General features: G+C 31.5%; 1 long non-coding RNA gene across 1 annotated transcript; it reads right to left on the minus strand.

Annotated features, from left to right (window-relative positions):
* Nucleotides 1–403: 403 nt before the first annotated feature.
* LOC141459680 (uncharacterized) lies at nucleotides 404–6,036 on the minus strand. The gene is made up of 2 exons (XR_012461574.1): nucleotides 4,207–6,036; nucleotides 404–2,949 (listed from the first exon to the last, which is right to left on the minus strand). It is a non-coding gene; the product is annotated as an uncharacterized lncRNA (long non-coding RNA).
* Between the last annotated feature and the right edge of the window lie 1,861 nt (nucleotides 6,037–7,897).

Raw genomic sequence — 7,897 nt, forward strand, 5'->3', positions numbered from 1 at the left:
TTCGTTAATATTCGGTAACAATTTTACATTTAGATTAACGTTCGCGTATAACGGGTTAATTTCTTTTAAAGCGGCAATCGCTTTGTAAATTTTATTCGCGCTCACTAAATCTCGCCATATGACTCGGTTTTGTGTAGGTACGCCATTAACCAGTACAACCACTTCATGATTTTGGGGCAGTTCGTTCGGTAGCAAGTCCACGTTTTTCTGCAAAGGGAGGGGTAAATAAGTGACGCGACCCTTTAACCCTTTAAGTTTTTCACTGACCGCAATTTTCCCTTTTTTCGGCTGGAGACGAACTACACATTGGAACGATTTAACTAATTGGGTCAGCATTGTTTCGAAAATATTCAGCTTACCAACTTCTTCTGGCACTAGATCTACCTCTAAACAGTTATATGCGGCGCGTCCGGGAATACAATTTTGATTTAATTTTTGTGCACAGTATGTACAAATTTTAATATTATCCGAATGAACTTTATCATAATTTTTATTAATATAAATAATTATAGTTTGCCACGATTTATTATCTTTATTTTGAAATTTAATAAAATCTTTTAAATCCTCGTCATAAAATAAGATGTTGCAACATGCGCAAAAATTTTCCGGAAAAGAAGTTACTTTACTTTTTAACGAAGACAAGTTTTTCTTATATTTAGTCAAAATGTTTATTTCATTAGTGTCGCAACTAGTGGAAGGTACATATTTTTTAAATTTATTGGTGTCGATTTTAAGTGTTCTGAGAAACTTTTTTAAATCATTAACGGACCGTAAAATAGATTCGACATTATTCGCTTTATTTATACACGATGTTACACGATTTATTTTGAAAGACAGATTACGCATAGTGTAAATCTGTCTTTTTAAGTTCCTAAACGCGGTGTAATGTACCGATAATTCAGAAAGAATTTGCAAAAGTGTACTGCATTTAAATATACTGTTGTGTGAAGCGCAGTGTACGGTGTGTCCTTTTTTATTAAGATGTCTGTACCTACATGTGTTCGCAAGCTTTTTGATTGACATTTCATTCACATTGCTTTTTACTAATTCAACTAATTTATTTAAAATCGTGCTCATACTTTGGTCTGAAAATTTACAAGTGATACCGCAAGGCCATTCCACAATATTATTATCTTTAGTAATGTACTTTTTAAAATTGTGCCTATTCACGAAAACGGTGTGATTATCAGTGAGCAATATATGTCCGGGAGGAACCACGCTGTAGGAACTTTCGTAGAAATAAGGTTCAGAATGTGTCGTGTGTTTTTGTTTACCTCCGAATACTTTTACGATATTTTTAGACGTTAGTGTTTTAATTTTATTTACTTCGAACTTATTAACGGCCTCATCGACAACGGCTTTTAATTTATTATTTAGATACCTAAAGTAGGATCGGGCAATTCCGGTTAAATGTTTAGAATGTTTTATCAGGTAATAAGTCATTGTGCGATTAATTTTATTCCTTACACGGCGGTGTTTATTGAACTGACGATTCCGTTTTAAAGATAAACACAATTTATTTATTAGCGCGCATTCATCTCGAAATGTACAAATCTTTTTTCGAGTTTGAATCCGTTTCTTTAATAAAGATGCGAATGACGCCGAGGGTTTATTTACGTTTTGGCGAGTCAAAAAGTACCGAATATTTCTTTTTAAATTTATTACAGCGCGATTCTTTTCATTATACCTTTCTTGTCTTAAGTCAATTTCGTTTCTTTTTTTTTCATTGTACTTTCTTTGTGTTTCAGTTTTCTTTTCACTGTTTGTTCTGTCTTTTTGTTTCTGCTTCCTTGCTATGCCAACTTTATGGGCAACATTATACACTCTTTGCTGGTTTATTTTTTTATCTATATGCTCTCTATCATATTTCCTCTGTTTCTTCTGTATTTTCTCTCTATTAGTTAAATTATACTCTCTCTGTTTCTTCTGTATTTTCTCTCTATTAGTTAAATTATACTCTCTCTGCTTCTTCTGTATTTTCTCTCTATTAGTTAAATCATACTCTCTCTGCTTCTTCTGTATTTTCTCTCTATTAGTTAAATCATACTCTCTCTGTTTCTTCTGTATTTTCTCTCTATTAGTTAAATTATACTCTCTCTGCTTCTTCTGTATTTTCTCTCTATTAGTTAAATCATACTCTCTCTGCTTCTTCTGTATTTTCTCTCTATTAGTTAAATCATACTCTCTCTGCTTCTTCTGTATTTTCTCTCTATTAGTTAAATCATACTCTCTCTGCTTCTTCTGTATTTTCTCTCTATTAGTTAAATTATACTCTCTCTGCTTCTTCTGTATTTTCTCTCTATTAGTTAAATTATACTCTCTCTGCTTCTTCTGTATTTTCTCTCTATTAGTTAAATCATACTCTCTCTGCTTCTTCTGTATTTTCTCTCTATTAGTTAAATCATACTCTCTCTGCTTCTTCTGTATTTTCTCTCTATTAGTTAAATCATACTCTCTCTGCTTCTTCAGTATTTTCTCTCTATGAGATAAATCATACTCTTTCTGTTTCTTTTTTTTATCTTCTGTATGAACAAAATCATATTTCCTCTGTTTCTTCTGTATTTTCTCTCTATTAGTTAGATCATACTCTCTCTGTTTCCTTGCTATTGTTTCTTTGTGTTCCAAATTGTACACTTCCTGTTTTTCTTTTATTTCTATTTTTTTTCTTAAGTTATATTGTCGCTGTTTAGTTACTATTCCCTCGCGATTTTTAACGTAGTACCGCTGTTGCTTAGTTGCGGCGGGGGTCACAATAGTGTATAAACTACAGTTTTCGAGCTCAGCAGTGCTGTCAATTGTCTGTCTAATACCCGATACTAATTTTTTAATTGTTTGCTTTTTTTTCCGGTGTTTAGAAGGCATATCTATAATATAATTTAAAATCTTTAGTATTTAGAAATAAATAACTAATACTTAATATAAATACTTAACGTAATGTTTCCTTCGACTCTGGAAAAAAAAAATTTAGGTTCGAAAAATGAAGTAAATTTTGTTTTTTGCAATGAAACATAAAACTTTAAAGAGTAATTTTTTTAAATTGGAAATATTTTAATTTGATGTATTAACAAAAAAGAACTTTTAGAACAATAACTGATTATTGAGCAAGGGCGGAAATTTAGTTTATAGTTATCCAAATTCATTAATGTGCTATGGTATTATAAGATAGATTTGCAATTTACCAAAATAAATAAAAAAAAACTAAATAATAAATAAATAAATAAATAAATAAATAAATAAAAATCAATGAAAAACGAAGAAATTCTTCACTAATGCAGCAGAGTAGAGACTTCCGGTTTAGGGATTGTATTGTCTGTGGGCTTTGTCGAACCTGATTGAAATTAGTATCAGTTTAATCACTGATACGAGTATCAGCTTAATACGATTTTCGTTTTGAGATATTTTGACAACACATACAATGCTACATATACAGTATGTGCGCATATATACATTTCCGGTGGAAAGATGAAACGGAAAATTTTTACAAGGGCGCAATACTTGTCTAAGAGGAAGTGAAAAAGTAAAAAAATGTTTTATTTATTTTTTAAACAGGCACTTCCGGTTAAACAATTCTCTTCAAACTAAGAATTTAAGCGGAATATTGAATTCATTTGTTAGGACTTAAGTGGTACCTCCGATCACTAGAATGAAATGATTGTACTTTAGCCTGCCTACCTTCCTTCCTCCACCAGAATCGTTTGAAATTGAATTTTATCGGAAAAATGTTTCAAATAAAAGTAATAGACGTAAATATATGCAAACTATGTGCCGAGAAAATTACAGTAGAAAATTGTTTAGAGAAAATCTTGAAGAAGTGAAAACTGTTCATTAACATGATAATTTGGGTTACAAGTTTATTATCAGACAAAAGTAATGAAGCAAGTTGGTCTTAAAAGCGGGGAGATACGTTCAAAAAATGGATAAAAAAATAAAAATAAATTAGAGTATCTACATCACAACAAGAAGGTTTAAACTTTTAAATTTTTAAACTTTATTTTTCCGATCGAGCAACGAAAGTACTCTAAGCAATATTATTAACTTTTTGATAAAGGAAGTGAATTTTAACAATCAGTCAGAACTAGGATCACTTTTCATCTAGACAGACATCAGCAGTTAAGTACAATTAATCGGACTAAAATCAACCGCCAAATAAGAGTAATTTCTGAATTAAAATGTATTTAACTAAATTATTACAAAAAATGTACTTACCAAATTGAGAAGGATGTATGAAGTCTTCAATAAATAGTTTAATAGCTAATAAAATAGAAAAAATAACAAGCACTTCTTCTACGGATGTCAAAAGACGTTTGAATTAGATTAAATAATTATTTCCACTTTATAGTGCATTCAAAAGATAAAGGAGGGGGAAATCACGCCACTAAGTTAAGTTTAAATAAGTTTAAAGTTTATTAAATTAAAACCATATCATGTTTATTGTTTACTATTCAGGTGGAAAGAGTAAAGTCTAATGGCATTTATATTATCAAGTTAGGGATTAGTCATAGATATTATTTCTGAATGTTTTTATGTAGACATTATTCATAGTTTATTAAATTATAGAAAACATTATTATTATTGACTCTTTCTCATCGCAACAAATACAAATTAATATTACAAACAGTTTTAACTGATGAAGTTCTCTTATCGCAACTTTTGGAACAAGATTTTCTCAGAAATTATAATTTCTATGAACAAAATCTGGTAACAACACTCTCACGACTTCCTCTTAATATTATTCTTTAAATTATACTTACAAATATTCTACAAACTTGGGACGTTTGTTATATTTAATTCTAATAAGTTTAGAAATTTAGGATTAATCGGATTTCCTGTATAAGTTTCCCAAAAATTCCTGACAAACTGAAAAATCTCGTCATTAAAGTGATACTTCCGGTATACCGATTTTGACTAAAACTTTATCTCATCTAAGCTAAGACATTTAACGTTCTGCGATTTCTGGTATTTGATAATCACACACACTGAAACAGAGAGAGATAGAGGGAGAATTTTTTCAGGCCGCTCGTTACACTTTCATTATCTAAGCGAGGCTTAATCTACCGTGCAATAAAATGTCCATGTTTGAAGAAAGTAACACGCGGAAGTCTTTTCTGAGAAAATGTGCTCCCTTCATACACCCACAGCCAGACCATTTGATAATTTGAAACGATTGCAATACTTCCCCTTAATAGGTGTAAGAGCACACCTTCGCTTTACTGTTAAGCAGGGGAGCCCTAACCCCTTCATCCTCCCAAATTTTATCAATATCGGGCTGATTTACAGAGTTATCAGTAACAATAATATTGGAAGGGGCCTTACATACATTGGACGAACTCCCGTCCCAAATATGCGCAGCGTCAAGGCCTCTAAAATGCAAATCTACATAAAATTTTGAATAATATGACACTTCATTCACGAAAATCGGTTATTGCGAAGATGATTTGAAAAGATTGCAAAACTTCCCCTTATTAGGTGTAAGAACAGAACGTCGCTTTAATTTTAGATAGAGGAGCCCTATCCCTTTCACCCTACCAAATTTTATCAAAAACGTGCCAATATTTACAGAGTTATTAGTAAAACTAGTTATAGAGGGGGCCTTACATACATGGGGCTAACTCCTCTCCCATTTGAGGTACAGCATCGAGACCCCCAAAAGGCACATCTACATAAAATTCCGAATCGAATGACACCTCATTCATGAAAATCGGTTTGCGCGTTTAGGCGCTACGTTGTTTACAAAAAAGGTAACAACAACAAGAAGAAGAAGAACAACAACAAGAACAAGAACAACAACAATTTTTGAAAAAGCCGTTTTTGCTCATTTTCAGCAACTTTTTTCTCAAAACCTATTAGATCTGGGTTGTTGCAAAAAATTACAGTCATAAAGGAGGATTTGCCCTTTATTTTAAAGAAAATTTGGGAATTTTATCTTTTATAGAAAAAGAGAAAAAAATTGTCAAAGTTGGGTGTTTTTCAACGTTACGCTTTTTCGTGCAGTTTTTGACCATCAACCCTTATACAACTGTCCTACCGGACAGTTTTAATTATAAAGAAAATTTGGGAATTTTATCTTTTATAGAAAAATAGAAAAAAATTGTCAAAGTTGGGTGTTTTTCAACGTTACACTTTTTCGTGCAGTTTTTGATGGTCAACCCTTATACAACTGTCCTACCGGGCAGTTTTAATTTCTGCATCTTTTTCACTTTCTCTTACAACACTACGAAGAGACAGTAATGCGATCGTAGCCGATTTTTGGTTTCAAGTTTTCACCGTTTCATATTCCTTTTGAGATTCACTGCGTCCAAAAAACTGGTTCTTACAAATTGGTATATCTGTAGAGCGTTTGTCTAGCATTCTCAAAAATGAAAAAAATCGCAGCAAGCTCAAATTCGATATTTGGTTTCGGTGCCACCATCGGAACTGTCTCAATAAAATTTTTGGACAAAAGGTGACGTTATTGAATCGATGTTTAAATTTTTGGAAGTTTCTTGGCCCATACGATTTTCTTTTAACTTGGTGTATTTATTACCATAACCAGTTCTTCAACTTTTAATCATTACGTTTTTATTAGAGGAAATTCCATCAAAGGCACTTCTCTAAAGTGTCAACTCTACTTAACGGATGGATTTGTCATAAATATACTGATATCTAAATTGCCAAATACAAAGAAACTTGTCCAACTGCCGCTTTGGTAAATAAATTTCAAAATAGTAGCTTTAAATTGAATATGTATAATTTTGAAATTAACTTCTTTTTACTTCAAATTGTCGATTTAAACCAAAGTTATTTCTTTCTAAAAGCTGCTATTAAAACTGTCCGGTAGGGCAGTCGAATAAGGATTGATCGTCAAAAGGCGCTCGATAAAGCGTAACGTTGAAAAACACCCAACTTTGTCAAATTTTTCCTCTTGCTAAAATTCTCAAATTATCTCAAGGGCAAATCCTCCTTTATAATATTGGACAAATCTTTCTTTATAATATTGGGCAAATCCTTAGTTATAATATTGGGCAAATCCTTCTTTATAATATTGGGCAAATCCTCCTTTATAATATTGGGCAAATCCTTCTTTATAATATTGGGCAAATCCTCCTTTATAATATTGGGCAAATCTTATTTTTATTTTGAAAGTTTATTATTTATTTCGGGTATTTTAGGGCGTTGATTTTTCTCTTCTATTGTGTTTTTTGTTAAATCTTTTAAATATTAATGCACATTTTTAGAGCAAACACTTAAAACATGGAGAATTACTGCTCTGCACTAAAATATTCTTGCGAAATGAGTAAGACACTAAGAATTCAAGAACAATTTATTTTTCAAATAAAAAAGATAGGCCCTGCGTGCATCGGTACAAAGGTAAAGAAAATCATTGGAAATCTAACAAAAACTGCTTAATAGTTTTTCTTTTGGATGACAGATTCCGGCCGAAAATTTAGTATCAGAAGCGGTCGCAGATCCTTAATAGAGTATCGAGTTCCAGCGCTGCGACTTTTTTTTTGTAATTAATTCCTTTACAAACAAATAACACTTTCAGACCATGCTTTTAAAACAATTTGTATATTCTTTTTTCTTCATTTAGAGAATTTACTTATATTACTGGAGAAACGCATTTAAAAAAATTGGACACGATTGCATTCATTCTTAACTGGAAGTAAGAGAATGTAATAGCTGATCGATAAATAAAAGTAAATCCTGTACACAAACAAATTAACTTTCGGATTCTGTTTAATTACGTAAATCTTTGTACAAGCTTGTTCATCAAAACTCATTATATGTGTCTAAGAAAGTGAACTATTCTGAATACAAATCCAATTACCTTATAACAACAGCGTGCGAGGTATTTTTTCCCTGGTAATCGGATTAACGGTGCAGAATAAATTTTTCTTCTGCTTTAAGCTCCTTTTAT

This window comes from Rhodnius prolixus, unplaced genomic scaffold (assembly GCF_049639745.1).
Source record: "Rhodnius prolixus isolate KJV_2025 unplaced genomic scaffold, Rpr scaffold_1, whole genome shotgun sequence".
NCBI classification, from domain to species: Eukaryota; Metazoa; Arthropoda; class Insecta; order Hemiptera; family Reduviidae; genus Rhodnius; species Rhodnius prolixus.